This window comes from Rhincodon typus, chromosome 18 (genome assembly GCF_021869965.1).
Source record: "Rhincodon typus isolate 14 chromosome 18, sRhiTyp1.1, whole genome shotgun sequence".
NCBI lineage: Eukaryota > Metazoa > Chordata > Chondrichthyes > Orectolobiformes > Rhincodontidae > Rhincodon > Rhincodon typus.
In genome coordinates, this window is record NC_063349.1 from 120,045 (window position 1) to 145,394 (window position 25,350).

Sequence of the window (25,350 nt, forward strand, 5' to 3'; positions counted from 1 at the left end):
CCGCTCTTGCAGCCTCTGCGTTGATGTGGTGAATCCGGTTGAGTTTCTGATCAATGATATCTCCCAGTTGATAGTGGGAGGTTCAGTGATGGTAATGTCCTTGAATGTCAAGGGGCATGGGAAGATTATCTCTTATTGGTGATGGTTGTAGATTGCAATTTGTGTGCTGTGACTGTTGCTGGCCACTTGTGAGCCTAAGCCTGGATTTTTCCCAGAAATTTTTGCATTTGGACACAGACCGCTTCAGTATATGATGAGTCATGAATGGTGCTGACTATTGCACAATCATTGTCGAACATCCCCACTTCTCATCTTATGGAGTCATAGTCATAGACTCCTACAGCACAGAGGCAGTGCCTTCAGCTCAAACTGGTGCGTGTCGACCAAAATGTCCGTCCACACTAAACTGGTTTCCCTGCACTTGGCCCACATCCTTCTAAATCTTTCTTGTCCATGTATTCATCAAAATGCCTTTTAAATGTTGTTAATGTACTCACATCGACCACTTCTGTTGGTCACTCATTGCATGTGTGTCCCTCCCTCTGTGATAAAAAAAGTTGCCCCACAGGTTCCCATGTATTCTTTCCCATCTTACCTTAAACTGATGCCCTCGAGGCCTTAATTGCCAAACCCTCAGGAAAAGACTGAGTGCATTCACCCTGTCCATGCCTCATGGTCTGATGCACTTATACAAGATACCCCCTCAGTCTCCAATGCAGTAAAGAGAAAATTCCTAGCTTGTCCAACTTCTCCCTATCACCGAGTCCTTTGAGTCCTTTCAACATCCTTGTAAATTTCTTGTGCACTCTTTCCAGTTTAATATATCTTTCCTGTAGCAAGGTGACTAAAACTGAACAAAACTGACTCCAAGTGCAGCCTCTCCAACGTCCTGTACAATTGCAACTCCTATACTCAGTGCACTGTCTGATGAAAACCAGTGTGCCTAAATCCTCAGTCCACTTTCAGAGAATCATGGACCTGAACTCCAAGGTCCCTCTGTTCCACTAAACTGCTTAATGCCCGACAATTCAATGTTAAGCTCCTCCCTCGATTTGACTTTCAACACCTCACACGAATCGATAACAAACTCCATTTGCCATTTCTCAGCCCACTTCCCCAGCTGATGAAGATCCTGTTGCAATTTCTGATAACCTTCCTCACTCTCCACTATACCGCCTATTTTGCCACACACTTGCTGATCATGCCTTGTACATTGTCATTCAAATCATTGATATAGATAACAAACATCAATGGCCCCAGAACTGAACCCTGAGACATACCACTAGTCACAGGCTTCCAGTCCGACCAGCATCAAAGAACATAGAACATAGAACAGTGCAGTACAGGCCCTTCGGCCCACGATGTTGTGCCGAACTTTTACCCTAAACCTAAGGTCTATCTCACCTCCACCCCTACTTTATACCCTCATCCATATACCTATCTAACAGCGGCTTAAATGCCCCTAATGAGGCCGACTCCACTACCCTCTCCGGCAATGCATTCCACGCCCCTACCACTCTCTGAGTAAAGAACCTACCTCTGACATCTCCCCTATATCTACCTCCACTCACTTTAAAACTATGCTCCCTCATAATAGCTACTTCCACCCTAGGCACTATTATCCTCGGCTTCCGACCATCAAGCCAATTGTGCATCAATGTTTCTCTCGCTCTGCGTTCTGGGAAACTCTGAGAGTCCTGTGTCACAGAGCTGCTTGGGACAAACCTTGACAAAAACCATTGAATTTTTCTCCAGACTTCTTTTATAAAGGCTCATTCCAGCAGGAGATGTGTAACAGTCACTTTCCCCCACCCCATAGCTGCTTCAAGCACAGGTTCTCAATCCCTCCCTAACAGGGGAGGTGCAGTGCCTCCCCAGTAACAGGAATGTCCTCCCCCTGCAGGTAGTGTCGCCTCTGCCTGGTCATGGTGATGGCCTCCTTTCTCCCAACATCCCTCAAGTTCTCGGGGGTGCCGTGCCCGACAGTGAGCCACACCATGAACATGATTGGCTGGTGAGTCTTTGGCAGGAGGAATGTAGGGGTCATGGAGATGGAAGACTGCAGGTGTAATTTCCGGTCCAGCCATTTCCAGTTCAGCCGCAGAATGCCCACAATCAGCTATCGAAGGGTCAGGCCTGGGTGATTACAGGATCAGGAATCACTCGTGGAGCCAGGCCCAGGTCAGGTGCAGAGGCCTGGGGATCCTGCTCAGGACCGGGGCTCAGGAGCACAGAGATAAGGGTTACTATGCTTAACCAACATGATGCAGGGGGTTGGGCTCAGCGTTCTGGTGCCAGGGCAATGCAAGTGCAGCCACAAGGGCACTCTAGCACCAGGGTTGGGTGGGCCCAGATCCCAAACCCAAGCCCGGACTGAAAGCCACTAGTTCTGGGCACAAGGGGACACATCCACTGGGGCAGCTGTCAAGACTCTGGTCATTCTCGGTGCCTTCTTTCCAGCCGAATACCCATCTCTCTCCCCGCCAGAGGCTGTCGGAACAGTGACCTCCCCCTCGGGCCCTTCTTGAGAGACTCCACGTGTCACCTTTGGGGCACGAGGAGTGGCAATGCCACCAGCGGGCCACTGGTGAATCTTTGGTGCACTTCAAGGTGGAACAATTGCTCCTGAAATGCCCCAGCTCCTTGAATAAGTGTCACTGCACCCCATCTGATGTCCAGAAGGAATGGTAAGTGAACCCAAATTAACCTGGCGTCGTGTGAATTGTGACTCGGCGATGATGTTTTTAACAGATGCGTCTGCTACGGACGGATTGGCAAGAATGAGGTCAAGTATGATTTTTCCTCATTGTTGGTTCCCTCAGCAGCTGCTCAGCCTAGCAGAAATGTCTTTCACTGCTCAATCAGTTGTGCTGCTGTAATTCACCTGGAAATTGGAATGTCCCCTCAGATTGCATTCTGCATCCTTTCCATCATCTCTGCTTCCTGCAAGTGATGTCAACATGGTGCAGTACTGATTCATCAGCTGAGGGAGAATAGATCGTGGCCATTAGCAGGAGGTTTCCTTGCCCATGTTTAACCTGCAGCCTTTGAATTCATGGGGTCTGGAGTCAATGTTCAGGACTTCCACGGCAAATCCCTCCCAACTGTGCCACCACCTCTGCTGGGTCTGTCTTGCTGGTGGGAAAGGCCATATCCAGGGCAGGTATTGATGGTGCCTGGGGCATTGTAAGATGTGATTCTGTGAGAGTGACGATGTCAGGCTATTGCCTGTCTAGTTTGTGACAAAGTTCAGCCCGTTTTTGCCCTAACCCCCAGATGATAGGAGGAGTTTCAGGGTCAACGAGACTATGTTTTGTGATTGTCATTTCTGGTTCCTAGGTTGATGCCATCTGCTTCAATTTCATTTTTTATTCAGGCTTTGTTAAGATTGGCACACCTGATGGATCTGCTGAGCCGTTTCAGTGGGCACTTAAGAGGCAACCACATTGCTGTGGATCCAGAGTTACGTGTAGGGCATACCAGGTAAGACAGTAAGATATCCAAGCTGGATTAGGCCAGTCGGCCCATCAAGTCTGCTCAGCCTTTTGACCATGGCTGATGTGTTTCTCAAAACCATTTTCCTGCCTCCTCCCCAGAACCTTTGATCCCCTTACTCATCAAGAACTTATCTATTTCTATCTTAAATGTACTTAATGGCTTGGCTTCCACAGGCTTCTGCAGCAAAGATTTCCACAGATTAGCAACTCTCGAGCTGATGAAATTCCTCCTTATCTCAGTTACAAAGGATCATCCCTTCTCCCTGAGTCTTTGCGCCCAGATCCTGGTCTCTCCTCCTCCTGGAAACATCTTATGCACAGTTACTGTATCCAGGTCTCTCAGTATTCTGTGAGTTTCATTCAACCCTGAACCACCACACTTGGTCCACCCCCCCATGCCCCACAACATTTTTGTAAACTCCAACAAGTACAGATGCAGCAATCTGAACTGTTCCTCATATGACAAGCCTTGCATCACAAGAATCATATTTCTAAGCCTCCTCTGGAACCATTTCAAGGCCAGCACATTTTGCCTCAGGGAGGGGGTTCAAAAATGCTCACAATATTCCAAATGTGGTCTGGCCACAACCTTATACAGCCTCAGCAGTCCATCTTTGCTCTTATATATTAGCCCTCTTGAAATGAATTCCAACGTTACATTTGCCTTCCTAACTGCCAACTCAATCTACATGTTAACCTGGAAAAAAAAATGTGCAGGAGGTCTCCAAATTCCCTTTCAGCTTGCATTTCCAAAGGCTTTGCCCTCTTAGAAAATACTCGACAAATCTATTCTTGCTGTCAAAGTGTGTAACTTTACAATTTCCCACAGTATCATCCATCTGCCACTTCTTTACCCACTGGAATAGCATGTCAAAGTGCTCCTGCAGCCTCCCTGCATCCTCAACACTGTCTGTTCCCCAACTGTCTTTGTGTCATCTAAGGATGGCAGATTTCTGATCCAAATACTGTGGGTTCTGGATTAGTAATCTCGAGAAAACACCACAAGGATGTTGCGTCCCTGATGAAATTTTACTGTTCAGGGTAAAAGAATGAAATGAATTTACATCATCTGAAATGTATCAGGCCAAAGATATGAAGCTGAGATGGTAAGTTATCAAGGACAGAATTGTAAATGGGCACCAGATTTCAGCTCTGACCATAGAATCAACTAATCGATGCTCATTGTTGGATCAGGATGAAAGAAATAGATAAGGCTCAGATACTGAAAACAGTAGAGAGTTCTGCAAACAGAAGAACTAACAATCCAGTCATAGAATTGTAGAGTTGTACAGCACGGAAGCAGACACTTCAGTCCAATGAATTGCGCTGACCAGACATCCTAAACTGATCTAGCCCCATTTGCCAGCATTTAGCCCATATCACCCTAAGCTGTTGCTATTCATGTACGATCCAGATGCCTTTTAAATGTTGTAATTGCAGTTGCTTCCACCACCTCCTCTGGCAGCTAGCTCCATAAACACACCATGCTCTCTGTGAAAAAGTTGCCCCTTGGGTCCTTTTTAACTCTTGCCTGTCTCACCTTAAACTTCTGCCCTCTAATTTTGGATTCCACTATCCTGGGAAAAAGATCTTGGCTGTTCACCTTGTCCTTGATTTTATAAACCTCTGTCAGGTCACCCCTCAGCCTCCAATGCTCTGGGGAAAAAAGCATCTCATTATAACTCAAAGCCTCCACTCCCGGCAACATACTTGGAAATCTTTCCGGAACACTTTCAAGTTTAACAAGATCTTCCTTGTATTGTTTCAGAAAATTCCCCAAATCCCAGAATGGTTTTGGAAAACACTGAGTGTGGCTGAAGTTGAAGCCGCACTTAGACGCATGAAGAATGGAAGAGCCACAGGAGTGGACATGATTCCAGTGGAGCCTGCAAACTTGGAGGAGCAGGGCTCTCCCGTCGTTTCCACCAACCATTGGGATGCCACCATTGTCATTGTCTTCAAGCAAGGAGACAAAGTGGATTGTGGGAACTATCGAGAAAGCTCCCTACTCCCCATCGCTGGGAAGAATATCACTCAAATCCTCACAGGGAACTTTCTCCCAGTTTATGGGGAAATCCTACCTAAAAGCCAGTGATTAAATAAATTCAGCCAACACTTTCAGGGTAGTTAAGGATGAGTGGGGAAAGAAAAAAACTGTCAGAATGTAGCAGGAATACATTCTTATCTAGTTCAAATTTAGTCAAAGCATAGAAATGTGATTATAAATGCAGCGGTGCAAATGAACTCGAAGTGAACAATTCATATTACACCAACATAGTGCGTTGGTGTAGTGCACTCAGTTTCTGGGTGTTGTTCTCACATTTCCATTTGTCCAAAGAGGTGACATTCATCACCTTCTCCGAGGGTACACTTGAGCAATTCCTGAAGCTCTCTGGATAGGGCTAGAAGGAAATTGATGCCCAAGAAATTTTGGCACAATCCTGCAACTTATTTATGAAAATATGATGGAAATTGCTTCCATTTGGGGAATTTGGAAGAAACACTTTGAAAATCCTGCCGGGTTTAGACAAGGTGGTATGATATCTCCCATACGAGCAGCAGTCTAACTTGGAGAAGCGATACACTTCATCACTGAATAACTGCCCTCTGGCAGTCAATAGCAATTTGTTTGGAAATTCTTTCTGCATGATTACTGCTGTCAGTATAAATGAAATTGAACATCATATCTGTAAATAGAGTCATACAGCACAAAAACATATCCTTTGGTCCAAATAGTCCATGCCAAACTTCTTCCCAAATTAAGCTAGTCCCATCTACCTGCGTTTGGCCCATGTCCCCTGCAAACATTTCCTTTTCATGTTCTTACTGAAATATCTTTGAATCGCTGTAATTGTGCCCAAATCCACCACTCCCTCAGGAAGCTCATTCCCCATGCGAACCTCCTCTGTATAAAAAAAATTTCCCCTCATGTCTTTTATAAATCTCACTCCACTCCCCTGAAAATTGTGCCACCAGTCTTGTCATTCTACTGCCTACAAATATATAAAATTAAGACAGGCATTGGTAAGGTAGACCGGGAGATTCCACTTGATGCTGGAATCATTGACCATGTGCATAGATTTAAGGTTAGGAGCAGAAGGTTTACACAACATGTGAACATAAGCTTTCGGGTGATAAAAGCAGGAACCTTCATTACATTTAAGAAGCATTTAGATGTGTACTGATGTTGCCACTTTCATGTGCTGGAAAATAGGATTGAAATTGTCAGTTAACAAGGTGTAGAGCTGGATGAACACGGCAGGCCAGGCAGCATCTGCTCCTCCTTTCCCAGTTCTTTGCAACTAACCATCGTCTTCCTACTGGAATATTTGCAAATCTGACAATTTAGGCCTTATTGTATTTCAATAACTTGCAGATCTCGAGCCAAACAGTGTTAGCATGGATGTTAAACACGTTTTTCTCACTCAGTCAACTGTGCCTTATCTGAACTTTTGTAAACTCATTTCCAGGCCAAAAGAAATTTACATTCACTTCTCCTGCATGACTCCTGCTAACTAACCTTTCTTTTTAACTTCACAATTTTAAGTTAAAGCCAAACTTGAATACCCTGCACCAAAATGAAAGAAAATAGAAGCAAAATGCTGACAATTTGAACTAAAAACAGAAATCTATGCAGAAATTCAGCAGGTCAGGCAATATTTGTGCGTAGAGAAGTATAGTTAACGGTTTTGGTCAGATAAGACTCTTTCGAGCAATAAAAACAAACCTTTCTTTCACAATCCATGGCATCTTGCTCTCTGACAAGTGCTGGACTCCTCAATGTTTTGAACCGTTTGTCTGACCGAGTTATTTTTATCAAACCCTTCAGATACATTGCCAATGCTACAGTTCCAAAATTCAGACTAGTAATAAAATGAACAAATACGTGTAACTCACTTCAAATTCAGGTGCTTATCTTTAGTTTTGTCTGTTTTTAAGCTATTTCAATCTCTTAAATTCTGCATAAAATAAATTTAACATGTTCTTCAATTTTACTGGAATGCTAATATCTTATATGATTTCAAAATTGCTTGGCCAATTTAGCTACGATACATATACATTATATCGACTGAAGTGAGTCTCTGAAAAATGTAAAGTTATTCCCAAAACTCGGTAGCCCCACCATTTCCAAGACGATGCAATGCCACATCAGCGTAGCTTTCTATAAAATCTGCAAGTGAGCGATTGGCAACAAAGACTGCTGTGAATCAAGGGATGCCTGGTGTGCAGAGAAGCTGTTCATGCACTTATACTAAAGTTCAGTTTTGGCAATGCATGTGTGACACTATAATACCTGTGAGCAGCAAATGTCCTCTGCATTCAATGCAAGGGAGTATTGTAAAACTCGAAATACTTCTTGATCCATATCTGCAGTTGTTAGGGTCGAGTAGCTGGGAAATGAACAATGACTGATGAGATTATATATCTGGAAGGGCAAATTCCAGCTTTCCTGTCATTTCCTCCTGTTTCTGTCCTCCTCTGGCCAAGCTACTTGGGGAGGACAAAATTAACTCTGCAAAGCTGCTCTGAAACTCTGCATGAAGTGCAGCGCATTGAATGTAGGAACTGTGGGAATATTTCCACCAATTGTCCAGAACGGCAACAACTGGGCTGTCAGGCTGCAACCTTTCACTCCCAAAGTCCTTAATATAAGAAGAGAACCCGCAAAGGAGACATTCAGTGGAAGGCATTCTGCTTTCCAGGTCCCAAGAGCTCATGGAACATCATGCTGCTACACCCATACACATGAGAGGTCAGAGCTGGTGTGTTAAGATGCGTGGAGATTGGTGACAGCAAGAGCAACTCTGAAAACACATTTTCTTTGGATTGAGGAATGGCTGGTGCCACAGACGTCAACTTCTCTGGCCCTCATCATGATAGAGATAGTCTTGATGTACGGGATAACATGCAAAACACTTTTAGTTAAAGGGAAGCTGCACTTGTTGAGAGATAATATCTGTCAGGAAACTTTGAACGGACTGTGGTTGATTGTCCAGATGAAAGCAAAGGAAGGAATGCAGCCAGGGAGATGTTTGCAGCAATAAAACCTTTTAATTGGGCCAAGGTGGAATCGGAACAAATTTGCAGTTGACTAATATTGATGAGTCATTCGCAAACACTAAGATAATTTGTTTCACTCGGACTGGAAAGCACGAGGTAATTTCAACAACAATGACAAGTTGATTTTAAAAACAGGACGGGACCAAATGAACATAGGAATAAAAGTACATAGTGATCGGCCAAAATATAGAACTGCAGATGCTGGAAATCTGAAACAAAACCAGAAAGTGCAGGAAAAACTTAGCAGGTCAAACAGCGTCCTTGGTGAAAAAAAAAGAGCTAACATTTCTAGTCCAGTAACTCAGATCTGACCAAAGACCATTGGATTCAAAACATTAACCCTGTTCCTCTTACTAGAGATTGTGCCAGACCCATTAAGTTTCTCTAACATTTGCTGCTTTTGTTTTGTAATCACAGGATATGGAGAGTTGAATGTGGGCAAAAAAAAACACAGAAACACTGCAGCTTGAATGAATGGCCACTTTCTACTCTGTAAGTTCTATGGACCTACCTGTAACTTATGATTGTCAGTGCGCAGATCATCACAGACATTTGTGTGGAAGGGCCACCAGACCGAGAATGTTAACTCTGATTTTTCTTCACAGATGCTGCCAGACCTGCTGAGCTTTTATAACAATTTTTGTTCTTGTTCGTCCTCAAATAAGTTCGTTTATTAAAGCCGTTATTCCTTCTGTTAAGCGGAAACTGCTGGAAGGTGTTTGGTGGAACACTGCAGATAATCGACGGCAACTGGTTCGTAAAAGTTCAATCAGATACAGAAGGGCAAAACTTAATGCAAACAGTGGATTTTTCTCGTGTGCTGCATCAAGGTAATTTGCTGCGGGATACATAGCCCATGGATTGTCATGACCGTGTGAGAGTAATAAGTTTAATCAGGACCAGAGAATGTTTATTGTTAGAATTCCTACAGTATGAAACATCTGAATAGACTTTCCTGCTCCTCAGATGCTGTTTGTCCTCCTGCGTTTTTCCAGCCCCACATTTATTGATTTGAGCTTCCAGCATTTGCAGTCCTTTCTGTCTCCAAATCTGAATTAAGATGACTTGTTGCTGAGTGCTGATGGCAAAGAATTAATGTATGCTTTGGTTTCTACAGTTTAGTGGTAAATGGGTCACCGACAACAGATACTTCAATTAGAACCTGCATTTTTCTTCCCGTTTAAAATCTGCAGAACCATAGACTCTCAGTATCATGTGATACCTGGAGTTATGTAATGCAGTGGAGTTGTCAGCCACACTGAGTACATTTCAGCATCTTATGATGCTCCTAGTTACATATTACTGCAGCACTCAATTGTTAACGCGCAGTGACTCACATTCAGTGCAATTCTATGGTGGCTGCTTATCACGTAAAGATTTACGTGAGGTATTCGCCTATAATCAGTGACATAACCTGAGTACAGTAGTAAATACAGATGTTCCACGGATGTTCCAAGTAATGTCTTTGACCGAAATAAGTGCACTAAAGTTTGATTCAGCAGAACATAAATATTACACAAGCATAAATGATATTTGGGCAAATGTGTGAGCTGGAAATCGCGGCTATCTTGAAATAAAGGGGACAGAATAAATCTGATGCATTTCTCTACCACATTTAATTGAAGCAAACTGTACCACAGATCGGGAGTATGGTTAACTGCAACCATTAGAGGAAATGTAATTTATTTTTCATAGCTAAAAATGAGAGATGATCAGCTCAGAAACATAATCACACAACATCTGTGGTTATTTTTACTGACCAGGAACTCCAATGACAGCAATCAATGTGTAATCTGTTTTTTCAATGAAAGCAAATATTTCCCCCATTTACTGTACATGACAATAAGTGACTTTGTGTTGATAGCAATCTCCTGGAAGTAAAATCCGAAACGGTGAATTAACCGAGCCTTGCATTTATACACCATTGAAATCTGCACGGCGGGACCTTTGATTACAACTTCAGCATTTCGTATGTTTGGTCAAACACATTGTGACAGGTAAGTCTCTGTTGTGACAGCATAGGTTTTTATGTTGTGCCTGATTCCGTAAACACCAAATTCTAGACAAATACGATCAGATTAATTTGCGAATGACAAATTGAAGAATGTTCGTTTCTAGACAAGATCTTACTCCACCATTAACCATTCAATTAAATATTCAAAGCGAGTTGTTGAGACTAAGAATCCTTGAACTGTCTTAGCTCTTGAAACTTGCACAACAGAATACATGAAATGAAACTCTCAGTGCATCAACCTAATTCAGAATCTGTAAGCAACCCTGTACCTTTAATGACAGCTTCTTAATTGTGTAAAGCGAATGAAAAGAATACATCTCCTCAGACAACTACATCACCTCAACCTACAGAGCTCATACAACCGTCAACCTAATTAGCTCCTCAACTCATTCGGTACCTCAGACCAATCCATCACTTAAACTGATTTATATTCTTCCAACCTATTACAGGCAGACAAATTACAAACCAACGCAGTGACTCGGCCTAATTCCATTCCTTTCGTGATTCATCTCCTGAACTCAATACAATGTTCCAAATCAATAGGACCACACAAAGTATTAATGTACACACAAAAGAAAAAAAAATCACACTAAAGCTTCAAAACAATATAGTTTCTTTGGGTATCTCCATATTTAGAGCAAAGGAACACCACCATCTAAGACAAGGTTTCCATAAACCTGAGGGAACATAACAGACAACTTTTTTTACTCAGAGGGTGGTTCGTACATGGAATGAGCTGTCAGTGGAAGTGGTTGAGGTGGGTGCATAAGCAACATTTAAAAGGCATTTGGACAAATACATGGATAGGAAAGGTTTAGAAGGACATGGGCCAAGTGCATGGAAATAGGGTTAGTGTGGATGGACATTTTGGTCGGCATGGACCATTTGGGGCCTGTCTCCGTGCTGCAGGACTCAATGACTCGATAAAGAAACACTACAAGTAATGAACGACCTCTGTACAAAGAGTGCAACAACCTAATAAAGGGCCGCAGACAACTCCTCACTCATGCACACACATGCACGTGCACACACATACATTCATATACATGCACACTTACACATAATTACAATTCAGACACACATACACACTCGTCTGCACACATTGAACCATAAACACATCAGCACTTGCAAACACATATGGACGTACAGGGTAAGTATCAAGAAACTACAGTTTAGTTTGTGTCATCTTATGATGGGGGAAATTATTGGAAGCAAATCTCAGGTGCGGAATTAAACCACATTGGGAGAAGCAGTGATTAATCAAGAATTGTAATCATAGTTTTGTTAAGGGGAGGTCAGGACTGACCAATTCGATTGAATTTTTCAAAGACGTGACCAAAGACGAGACGAGACATTTCCGATGTGGTCTATTTGTACTTCATCCTGGCTCTTATTAACGTCCTCCATGGGGCACTTGTTTTATTCAATTATGTGGTGTGGGCATCGCTGGCTACACCAGTGTTTATTGCCCAGAGGCCAGTTAGGAGTCATCCACATTGCTATGAGTCTGGATTGACATGTAGGCCAGACGCAGTAAGGGTCTTAGATTTCCTTTCCAAAAGGACATTAGTGAACCAGATGAGGTTTTCCTGACAATCAGCAATGGTTTCTTGTTCATAATTGGACTCTTAATTCCAGATTATTATTGAATTCAAATTCCAGCATCTGCCATTGTCAGATTCAAACACAGTTGCCCAGAACATTACCTGGTTGTCTGGATTAATATTTGAGCGATAATAGCAGTAGGCCATCACCTACCCTGACAGTAAAGGTAAAAGTTGATGGAATCCAAGTAAATTTTGCAAATTGGATCCGCAGTTGGCTGTGTGGTAGGAAGCAGAGGGTCATGTTTGAGAGGCGTTTTTTCGACTGGAAGTCTGTGTCCGTTGCGGTTCCACAGGGGTTTGTATTGGGAACCTTGATGTTTGTACCTTATATGTACAAGTTCAATGTGAATGTAGATGGGTTGATCAGTAAATTCACGAGCAATATAAAGTGATGTCGCAGTAAATGATGAGAAGGATAGTCTCAGATTACAGGAGAACGTAGATGTACGAGTCAGATGGGCTGATCTGTGGCGCATGAAGTTCATTCCGGATAAATGTGAGATGATGTACTTGGGCAAGACAAGCAAGGCAAGGGATTTGGAGAACCCTGGGAAACACTAAGGATCAGTGGGACATTGATCTGCATATCTTTAAGATTCCACACAGGTGGATAAAGTTTGAAGGAAATATATGGGATGCTTGCCATTATTAATCTAGGCTTTGGGAACAAGACTAGGGAAGTTATTCTGGAACTTTGAAAAAGGTTGGTTGAGCTGTGTGTTGTGTGCAGTTCCAGAAACCACATTATATGAGTGATGTGACAGCACTGGAGAGGGTGCAGGGGGCGTGAACCAGGATGTTGCCTGGGCAGGAGACTTTCAGTTATGAACACAGATTGCACTGGCTAGCTTTGTTTTCTTTAAAGCAGAAGAGACATGATTGCGTTTAAGGTTAAGAATCAATTTACAGATGGTATAGGCACCTTCCCCCATGATGATTGACTAATGATCTGAGGACTTTGTTTTATGGCAAGGAGAAGAAGGTTTGGATTAAGTGTGAGGATTTTTTTTATCCAGAAGTTGGTGGGAATCTGGAACTATAAGGATGGTAGAGAAGGATACGCTCATAACATTGAAGAATTATTTTGATGTGCACCGGCAATGCCAACTACTGCAAAATGGGATTACAACAGTTTGATGGTTGTTTTTGACTGGCGCAGATGCTATGGGCTGAAGGCCCTTTCTTCTGTGCTGTACTTATCAATGACTCAATGAAACACACACACACACACACACACACACAGGTACAATTACATAAACACAAACATACACACATGCATACGTGCAATTACAGCTACAAACATACACATTGGAGGAAAAAAAACCATAGGAACAGCTTGTGAAATGAGCTATACTTCTAAATTATTTAAAAATCAAAAGGATTGAAGTCCACAGGTGATGTAAGGATGTCTCCATTTGACATCAAGTCTGCATTTGATCAAATGTGGCATCAAAGAGCCCCAGGAACACTGGCATCAATAGGAAGAAGGGAAATCTCTCCTCAAGTTGCAATGCACGATGGTCGTGATTGTTATAGATCTGTCATCCTAGCTGCAGGAGTTCCTCAGGTTTTTGTCCTAGTCCAAACCATCTTCAGCTGCTTCATCATGACCTTTCCTCCATCATGAGGTCAGAACTGGGAACGTTTGCTTATTATTGTGCAATATTCAACACCACTTGTGACTCTCAGACACTGAAGCAGTCTGTGTCCAAATGCCAAAAGATCTGTAAATGAGTTCAACTTCACTGACACAAAAGAAACTTCATGCCATCCAGGACCAAGCTGCCCATTATTTGGCCCCAATCCATCGCATCTGCTCCCTGCATCACTGACACAACCAGTAGCAATAATGTGGACTATCCACAAGACCTACTGCAAAAATTCTCCAAAGATCCTGAGCCAGCCCCTTCCAAACTCATGACCACTAACATTTAGGTATCACAAAATAGTAGAATTTGTGTTTGAAGCAAGAAACTTGGGTCTCAACGAATATCCTCAAATTAAGTAATGTAGTGTTCTGGTGACAAGTGTGAACTACTTATAGTTAAAATGCTGATCAAGGAAGATATCCAATCAAAACACTAAAGCCTATTAAGCAGTGAAAACTAATGGTTGTCCTGAGGATTGGGATTTTGTTGAGGAACCAGCATCAGATAACTGACAAACTAATAAAGAGAGGGAGAAAATTTATTCTGAATGTAAATTTGGCAAGAAATGTAAAAAGAAGCAGCAAGGGTTTTATCTGGGTATATATGAACCACAAGTAATTCAAGTAAGAATGTGTTCTTTGAAAAATTAACGAGGGAATTGATAAAGTTAGCAAGAAATGGCAGATAATTTAAATGAATATTTCCATCGGTCTTAATAGTGGAGCTCTGTACAAACACCCCAGATCTGGCAGTGAAGCAAGGTCTGATAGGGAGGAAAGATCTTGTTACAGTCTCTGTCACGAGGGACTTTTTTTTGCAGAACTAATGGGATGAAAGACAGACAAATCCTGCATCGAAAGGTTTTTACAGAAGTGACTGCAGAGATTGAAATATTCCTCAGCTCACTTGATTGCCAGAAGATTCCAAGTGATCAGCAATAACTACTGTACCATTCCTGGAGGGAGCCAGGAAACAGGAAATTATAGGCCAGTTAGCCTCACATATGTCGTTGGCAAAATGCTAGAGTTCGTTATGAAGGAATAAGCAGCAGGACATTTGCTAAACCTTAACACAATGAAACAGTTGACAGTTCTGAGGAAGGATCACCGGACCTGAAACACTAACTCTGATTTTTTTCTTGGCAGATATTGCCAGACCTGCTGAGCTTTTCCAGAAACTTGTGTTTTTGTTCTTGGTTTACAGCATCCACAGATGTTTCGGTTTTTACTGAAACAGTTGACAATATGGTTTTGTGAATGTCTGGAACTGTCTAACCCAGGTAACAGTAGACAGTATCACTGAAAGTATTGCAACAGGAGATTTATTGGATTTCCGAAACATCGGCGAGCTGACGGTCACGCTGAGCTGGCACAAGAAAGGAGTTAATGCCTTGGTCAGATCAGATCAGCCATGACCTCGTAGATTGATGGGGCAGGCCTGAGGGGCTGAACAGCCACCACCTTCTCCAATTTCCATTGCTGTTATGTAAGTTCATGGATCAAGTTGTAACTATCCCGTGAGTGAGCTTTGGCACATCCCAATAGATTGATTACTAACAATGACAAGATCTCATCTCAACAGCACACGCGTTTGTAGCGATCCCAAGTCTCAGCCAGAATGTCCAGCTGAAAGTTCCAAAATACGAGGGAACAGGCTTAAGTTGAGAGGGGAAAGATTTACAAGGGAACTATGGGGCAACTATTTCACACAGAGGGTGGTGTGCATGTGGAACGAGCTGCCAGTGGAAGTACTAGAAGTGAATACATTTACAACATTTCAAAGACATTTGGACAGTGACATGATTGGGAAAGGTTTAGAGGAATACGGGCCAAATGCAGACAAATGGGAACAGATCAGCGTAGGAGACCTGGTCGGCATGGACGAGTTTGGCAAAGATCCTGTTTCTGTGCTGTATACCTCTGACTCTCTGTCTCCATGTTCCACGACAGGAATGTAACGGCCACAGAGGTGTCTGAGAACACAACCAAACATCAAAACAAAAAGAATGAATTTCAAACTGGAAGGGACTGATCTGTAGAAGGGAGATACAGTCTGCACTAATACTGTGCAACATATTCTGAATATCACTTTTCTTCATTGAGCGGATGTGATTGTTGGTGACCAGTCCAACATTTATTGCCCATCCTGACTGACCAACAGGATTTACCATTCTGACATAAAGCCAAGAATATTTATATTGCTGACAGCTTTATAGCAATGGATATTAAGCTAACCAATGAGCCACAGTTTTGGCATTTAAATCTCACTCTAGGTTTAATGACCAAGATCTTGCTTTCATAACCTGGTCAAGCAGGTTATGTATTAACTTTCTAAACCTCCCAACACACATCGAGAAAGCACAAGAGACTCTTGGTCTTGTATGTGATTATGCCACCCATGGATTTGAAAGAATTCTTTTGCCTCTACCATCACTACCCTCCTCATAAGGCAGAGATATATTGAGACAAGGACAGTCAAACAATTTAAATTGAGCTGCTGATTGATTTCATTTTTAGAGGGCAGGCCCATACATTCAGCAGAGAGGCCAGGACATCGCGAGAGGGAGCACGGCAGCGAGAGTTGCAGTGGGTGAAGGAGCATGAGTGGTGACCGGGGAGCAAGCAGAGAGGCACACCTAAAAACTTCTGGTGAGAGGGAGCATGAGATGCCAGAGTCATGTCACAGCCAAATTGGTGAGGGATTGCCTGTTTGAGGGGTGAGTATAACTATTCAAGTTTCTTACTCTAATCAAATAACCTGTTGAAATTACTATACTCATTCGATAACTGTTAGTGTGTGTCATTGAGAATTTTTTTTTTTAGTGGGCAATTTTTGGGTTCATTCAGAGGATGGCAGGCTGGCTCCTTCAAGCGGTGTGCACTAACTGTAATTTGTGGGACTTCATGGATGCTGATAGCATCGATGAGCAATACGTAACCAGGAGGTGCTGTCAGTACCTCCAACTCGAGCTACCTGGTTACAGAGCTTTAGCAAGGTGTGGAGGCACTGAGGAGCATCCAGGAGAATGAGAGTTACGTGAATAGCAAGTACACAGTGATGGTCACCCTACAGAGCAAAAGGGTGCAGGAGGATAGTGAATGGTTGACCATTGGACACAAGCATAAGGCTAGGCAGGCACGAGCCCCCAGAGGCCATCCCAATAGCTAGCAGGTACTCTGTGTGCTGAGTTCTGACGCTGGTGATAACGCCTCAGGGAACTGCAGCCAAAGCAAAACTGCAGCAATGCAAGATGCTCAGTTGCACAGAGTGGGGCGAGAAAGGCGGTTAGGGCTGTAGTGATAGGGGACTGAATCATTAAGGGAGCAGAGAGGCACTTTTACACCAGCTCTAGTTACAACAGGATGGTGTGGTGAGTCTCTGGTGCAAGGATCCTGCAGGTTACTGAGTGGCTGCAGGGCATTTTTGGAGGGGAAGGGAACCGGCCAGTTGTCATAGCACCCGTTGGTACCAACGACATAGGTAATGAGAGGGAGTTAGAACATAGATCATAGAACAGTACAGCACAGTGCAGGTCCTTCAGCCCACGATGTTGTGCTGAACTTTTACCCTAAACCTAAGGTCTATCTAACCTCCACCCCTACCTTTTCTTATTGTCCATATGCTGATCTATTAGCCTCTTAAATGACCCTAATGAGGCTGACTCTACCCTCCTCGGCAATGCATTCCATACCCCTACCACTCTCTGAGTAAAGAACCTCCCTCTGATGTCTCCCCTATATCTAACTCCACTCAGTTTAAAACTATGCCCCCTCGTAATAGCTACCTCCACCCTCAGAAAAAGTCTCTGCTGTCCATTCTATCTATACCTCTGATCATTTTGTACACCTCTATCAAGTCACCTCTCCTCCTTTGCCATTCTAAAGAGAAAAGACCTAACTCTCTCAACCTTTCCTCGTAAGACCTTCCCTCCATTCCAGGCAACATCCTGGTAAATCTCCTCTGCGCCTTTTCCAACGCTTCCACATCTTTCCTGTAATGAGGCGACCAGAACTGGACACAATACTCCAGATGTGGCCGAACCAGGCTTTTGTATTGCTGGAGCATAACTTCACGGCTCTTGAAATCAATCCCTCTATTAATGAAAGCTAATGCACCATATGCCTTCTTAACAACTCCATCCACCTGGGTGGCAGCTTTCAGGGAACTGTGGACATGAACCCCAAGATCCCTCTGCTCCTCCACACTGCCAAGAATCTTTTCATTACCCGTTAGATATTCTGTTACATATTCATTGTCTGCTACTTGTGAGATGTTAATGTTACATGGCACTTATCAGCATCTGAAAGCTGTGCCAATGTTCCTGCATTTAGATGCATTTGCTTCAGTATTGGATGAGTCACAAATGATGCTGAACCCCACACCCTCAGATGGACTCTTGTAGTGATGACCTGCAGCTGAGATGATTGATCTCATTGAGTCAGACAGGAAACAAATCCTTAGTCCCAACTCGTCCATGCCGTCCAAATTTCCCAAATTAAACTAGCCCCATTTGTCTAAATTAGCTCGATATTCGCGTATGTATCCAGATGTCTTTTAAGTGTTCTGACTGTACATGCATCTACCACTTCCTCTGGCAGTTGATTTGAGATATGAACTATCCTGGGGGCATAATTTTAAGATGATTGGAGGAAGGTATAGGGGAGATGTCAGAGGTAGATTCTTTACACAGAGCGGTGGGTGCATGGAATACGCTGCCAACGGTGGTAGTGGAGTCAGATACATTAGGGACATTTATGTGACTCTTGGATAGACACATGGATGATAGTAAAATGTAGGTAGTGCAGGATCGTTTGATCTTAGAGCAGGATAATACGTTGGCACAACATCGTCAGCTGAAGGGCCTGTACTGTTCTGCACTGTTCTATGTGCTGTGATGTTGTCCAAGGGCAGGCAGAAGGGATTAGTTTAATTTGGCATCATGTTTGGCACAACATCTTTGGCCAAAGCGCCTGTTCCTGTGCTGTACCATTCTGTGCTGTGTGTTCTCTGTCCCAGAGGATATAGAGCATTAGCATGGAATCCCAGAGGATTCTCGTGGGTTATCCTGGTTTCTAAGAGGGCTCAGATGAATTTGCAAGTGTTCCAGAGGATTCGAGATGTTTAGACTGGGTTCCCAGAGGATGTGACAGGATTAGCCTGGGGTCCCAGTGGATCTGAGAGGTTTTGCAAATGGTTCCAGAAGATTTGTGAGGATTAGCCTGGTGTCCCAGTGGGTTCGAGAAGATTAGCTTGGGTTCCTAGAGCATTCGAGGGGATTATGACTCTAAATAGTAATGAAGTGGATAGTTCATCTAGTTTTGGTAGTGTTGATTTCAGGGAAGAACGATAGCCAGGGTAGAACTCCCTGCTGCTTTTTGCATATATTCATCAGGTCTTTAATGTACACCTGAGGCAGCCAGGCTCTTGTTTAAACGTGTCCTGCGAAGAATGGAATCTTTCGCAATGCAACGTGCCTTCAAAATTTTAGCTTGATCCACATGTTGCAGCGTTGAAACGAGGCATGAATCAATGGCTTACCAACTCAATTCATGATACTGTTGAACTCACTGTGACTACATTGAACAATATAACACTGCTCATCTGTAATAAAATCTGAGCATGATTTAAACTGTACAACATGCATTGAGTGTAATATAATAATTTTCTCCACACCTATTGAATGACAGTGGGATCAAAGTTAGCTGATCATGTCTATGTGGTGAGTGGAATTTGGCAAAGGTGTGTTTTTTATTAACATAAACGATCATAAGAGCATAAGATATTGGAGCAGAATTAGGCCTTTCAGCACATTGAGTCTGCTCTGGCATGTGATTGTGGCTGATATGTTTCTCAACTCCATTTGCCTGTCTTCTCCTCGTAACCTATTGATTCCCTTCCTAATCAGTCTGTGATAAGCATCAGTCACGTTCGATTGCAGTGTAAATGCATTGTTAGGCACACACATTTTGCAAGGGAATATGAGAAGAAAACAGGTCCTTTATTTGACAAAGTTCTTCATCTTCGTCACAGATGAAGCTGAATGGGGGTGATGCAGTCATCATGAGAGAAGAAGGGAAAAGTAAATTGTCTCTTGTGTTCAAACAGTTCAAACCTGGATGACTTCCACCTTGATTATACTTGGACTAGGGTGAAAATACCAATTTTCACCTGGCAAGCTCTGTGTCATTGTGATCGACAGCACTTCTTTTCCTTTTGTTCTTCTTTCCTGCTATCTTTCAACTAAATGGATAGGTACATATTTGGAATGTACTGTTTTGTGAACATAATTTTGTAATCCGCTTCTCTTTGTCATTTCTTCCACAGCCGTTGGTAATGTTTTGGGGTTGTTGGAGTGGCTGGATATTTTCTGGAATTGAGCATGAAATTCAGAAGACGGAAGCCCAGACTTACCGTCTACCTTTCACGGAGGCCAAGCTGTGAGAGGACAGAGGAAGGAATGTGGCAAATCGTGACAGCAGATTAAGAGAAAGATGGTGATTGGGACAAGGAGAGAGAGAGAGAGTTTCAGAGAGAAGGGATAAAGGAGAGAATGAGCATTCCACGCCACATCGCAGCTGTACTTTGGAAGGAGGTGCTAAGAATTATGCAGACAGTGACCACACTGAAGATGAAGAAAACGACAAGGACAGTGCTACTGATGAGGATGCTGGGAAGAAGTCAAAAATAAAGAAAACACAGAAAAAGAAATCGCGTTATGAGAGAGCAGAGACCAGTGATATAACTTCATTTGTAACAGAAGACGATGTTGTCTGCAGGCCTGGACGCGAGAAATATTTTATGAATGATTTTCTGGTTGATGTTAAAAAGACAGTAATGGATGTCAACATTACAAGGAAGCAGCCTTATCGAGGAGTTCAGATGACATCATGAACTGCAAGTATAATTTAAACTGTGTTTAATGGTCATTTAATCTCCAATTTCAGGTTATGGCCTTGACAATCATTTTTTGTAGCTCTTTGCCCCTCTCTTTATCCCTTCAGTAATAAGGTATTGTAATGACGTCACCATTGTGCAGTTCACGTGTATTGATGATTTTAGTAAAGGGTGACTCTGTTATTTGTAGCTTATTGAAATATTTTATAGTTTGAGTCTGAGAAAATATTGCACTATACAATATGTAGATGATAACACAATATTGAAATGTGCAGTTAACCATAAAATAGAATGCGGTAAATTGTCATTTGCTATTCTCACCAGAATACCAGAAAATATCACTACCTCACCATAAGTACTGCTGGCATGCTAAAGAATTTTGGGCAGCAGCCAGATTTGGAGATGGAGACTGTTTATTTAGCATGTTAATTTCTGAGAGACAAATAAACTGCAGATGCTGGAATCCAAGGTCGGCCCCCGCTCCCCACCACCCCCCCCCCGCAGCTTGTCCTCACTTTCTATCCCATCAGCCTCCGCATCCAACGCATCGTCTTCAAACACTTGTGCCAGCTCCACTTCGACCCCACCACCTGGAACATCTTCCACTCCCCACCCTTGTCTGCCTTCCACAAAGACCATTCCCTTTGCCACTCCTTAGTTTGTGCCATACTCCCCACCAACCACACCGTGCCCCCCCACCCAGCACCTTTCCCTGTAACTAAAAGATGCAACCCCTGCCCACACAGCACCTCCCTCAACTCTGTCTAGGGCCCTTAACAATCCTTCCAGGTGAAACAGAGCTTCAACTGCATCATCTCCAACCTAGTCTATGGCATCTGGTGCTACCGATGTTGTCTTCTGTACATTGGTGAGACCAAACGTAGAGTAGGTTACCGTCTCGCTGAGCATTTTCGCCTGGCCCGAAATGGATAGCCTAACCTCCTGGTCACTGGCCATTTCAACCCTCCCTCCCCACCTCACGTGTCCGAATTCGGCCTGTTCCAGTGTCACAGCAATTCAGAACACCTTATCTTCCACCTAGACACCCTCCAGCCCGCTGGAATCAACATTGAGTTCTCTCATTTCAAATAACCTTCCCTCCTATTCCCTGGCTCCCTTTCTAGACCCATATCCTCCCTTCCGTTCCACCCTACTGACTGTTCCTTCCAGCTACCAATGGGATTAATCCCTCCCATTGACAACCAGGTCGTACCCTATGACTGGTGTCCACCTATCAGCACAATTCTGCTTCTACACTTGTCTCCCTGCTCCCCCCGCAAGATATGAGGGGATTTGCCTGCGGTCCCAGAGGAATTGAGGTGATAAGTCTGGTGTCTAAAAAGATCCGAAATGAATGGCTTGGACGACCGGAGAATTTGACCGGATTCACCTGGGCCCCCATAGGATTCGCGACAATTAACCCAGGGGTCCCAGTGAATCTGTTAGGACTAACCTACAGGGACAGCAGATTTGTCTCAGGTTCCAGAGGGTGATGGGGGACCCCAAAGGATTCGAGAGAATCTGGCTGCGATCCCAGAGGATTTGAGAGTATGATGCTGGGGTTCCAGATCATTTGAGAAGGTTAGCCTGAGATCCCAGAGATTTCGAGAGGGGAACCAAAAGATTCGAGAGCATTTGTCTGGGATCCCTGTTGGATTCTGAGAAAATAAAGAATGAGTCCACAATCTTTTCAGATATCCCGCTTTATTTCTTCTTGTATGTTGACTATATAATTGCAAGTTGACACCTCTGCAGCAGTAGCTTTACTCCTGCATTAGATATGTTTTATTCAGTTGATCCTCCTCAAAACTGCAAGCTGTTCCCCATACCCTAACCACAAAGTCCAGACGACAGTCCATGTGGCACGTACACACTCACAAGCTGATCCCCACACTCGAGCCACAAGCTCTCGGTGACAGTCTGTCTGTTGCATGCTCTCCACCGTACCTGCAAGTCAGCTTTTTGCAATAGCATGTTTAAATTTAACCCTTGTTACTCTGTAGCTTAATCACACGATTTTCAATATACTCGGCAACTCCCCCCTTTTGATTCTTTCCAAACAGAAAAACACAATCAAAGCAGCTTATAATAATATCTAGGCCACCGAGAGTGTCAAAGAGCAGTTTAGCACTGAACTTTAGCATTTGCTGAATGCAACGTTTAAGCAAAAGAAACAAGAAGTACAGGATAAGAATCACAACAATAAAAAGTGCTATAATCAACTTCCCCACCTTGGGCTTATGTAACAATTCTTGGCAGTCTTCAGTTCATTCTGTGGTTGCCATTAACACCATACATGAACTCTCAATTCCCCCGTTCTCTTTTTTGAGGTATCAATATGGCCCTATTTTGCGAGCTTTCACTTCAGCTGACTATCAGTGTTTTAGAGTTGGTTTCTCTATGGATTATGTGTCAGTGTTTTATCATTTAAACCAAGCTCTTGCCCTTTTCCAAGCTAGACTAATCTGTTTGTCAACTAGGTCTACATGTCTGAGACCTGTTCTTCAGTGCAATTTTTTTAAACCAAATATTCTGTCATGTTTGTTACTTCTGAAGTGACAAATCAATTTTGCAAACTCACACCAGTTCTCAAGACCAGGTCACGTATTCGTGACTCTTGTATGATCTTCTCAAAAGATCTGTGAGATTTTATTTATCTCTCCACGTACATTGCCAATGCCTCGGGTAGTGGCTCGATCACCAAGTTCACTGAGGAAATACAAGGACACAAACATCACTTTCCGACTCATACCTAAAGTTCCTTTTCACTAAAATGCATGTTAACTTCAATTGCCATTTCAACCCATTATGCTAGCTTGTTTATCATCTGCCATCACACTTCATCTTTAATTACTTCATCTCATCCAATTTTGCAAGTGAAATGTTAGTACCTATTCTAATTCCAGAGTTCTGAAGATATTTGTAGTCCATAGTAAATCATCTTACAATGTTTTAAAACAGAAGTCCAACATTGCTGTTTGATTCAGGCAAAACATACCTTTTGTTCTATCTCTTTGATAACCCATATATTTTAAAGTTATGTTATAACTCATTCGAGATATTGGATATGTCTTCTATGTAAATTTGTCAAAATTCAAAAGTCTGTTTGCACCCATAAAGTCACTAACTCTTTGTATTCATTGAAATTCCTGATACCCAATACATTTAATCTAGTTATTCAGTGCTGAGATGAGTTGTTAACGAATGGCTTGATGAGTTGAGGATGCCTCATCCATTACTGTGTTGCAACATGGAAAGTCTGCAGGCAGGTTCAGAAATTCATAGCCATCCATAAAAGCCGTCAATATCATTCAGTCACGGAAAAACAAAATAACATGTACAAGATTCACTTGTGTTTAAATAGTATTTGGAAGTTGATTCTGGCCAGAAAATGAAATTCCAAACATGATAAATTTGAATTCCAAGAGGTGAATTTTTAGCAAGCTTTACAAGCAAATATTTAAATCAAGATTTTTGCTTTGCACAATCACTGATAGTTCCTTAAAAGATCTTTACATGAAGCATGCATGTTCCCCACTGATAGAGGCACAAAATACACTTGGAGTCATCACAGATTCCCAAAATGCAAACTAAAATCAAAGCATTCCTCGATCTGCAGCTCCAGAGAATGAACACACAAATATTACACAGGAGAACATTAACCCACCAATGAACAAAGGCGTATTCAAACCAGACCAGAAAGAATTAATACTTAGTTCAGTGTATGCAGCACCAGAAGCTGCTGTCTCTCTCTCTCTCCCTCCCCCATCAGCTCACTCTGTTTCTTTTTCCTTCGCATGCATTCCAGTTACTGCTGGGTCTTTAAGCCTCCCGTTTTTTTCGGAGGGGTGGGGCCAAGGGAAAAGCCCTTTGAACAAATTATCCACCATCTTTGACAGCTTGGGGTCATATCCATGGTTTTTGATCCTCCCACCTTGACCAGTTTTTTGCTGAGACCAGATTTTGCATCGCTTGGTCTGTAAGAGGGTGATACAGAGCTGCTCATTGTCGCCTTAGTCAGTGGAGGATTTGGCTCTCTTTCGTATTTTGCTTTCCAATTGGCTTAGCGAGGGCTAGAGTTGTTTTCTACCGGGCTCTGGGATATTCGACTTTGGAGGGTTTGGCTGGGAATCTGGATTCTTTTGCTGGGGACTTTACTCCCATTCTTCCTTTTTTTTGTGCATTTCAATTTCTCACAGCCTTTAATTGTCTTTTCAGCCATGTTTTCTTTCCCCTGCCATGACTTGACTTCTGTATTATCTCATACCATTGTCGAACCTGTCCCATTAGGACAGGGGACCATCTTACTCATTCTTTGCTTTTTTTCCTCCTTATGACTCCTGGTCTGTACCCACCGTGAATTAAATGGCTGGTTCTCTTCTTCAGATTCACTAGAACTGGGACTAGATTGTTCATCCCCATTGCCCAAAACCTACACTTTACCCAGGTCTCGGCGTGTCCCATGGCCAAAACATAGGGCAGAGGTCTGATATGATGGTGTTGAAGGTTTTTTCATTGCAGGAGGTTTCACCTTGTCAGCTAATTTTTGTTTTGTCATTTTAAATTCTTCAGAAAGAGCTTTCAGTTGTTTGTTTAGATTATTAGTTCCCCAAAGATGATTTGATTTG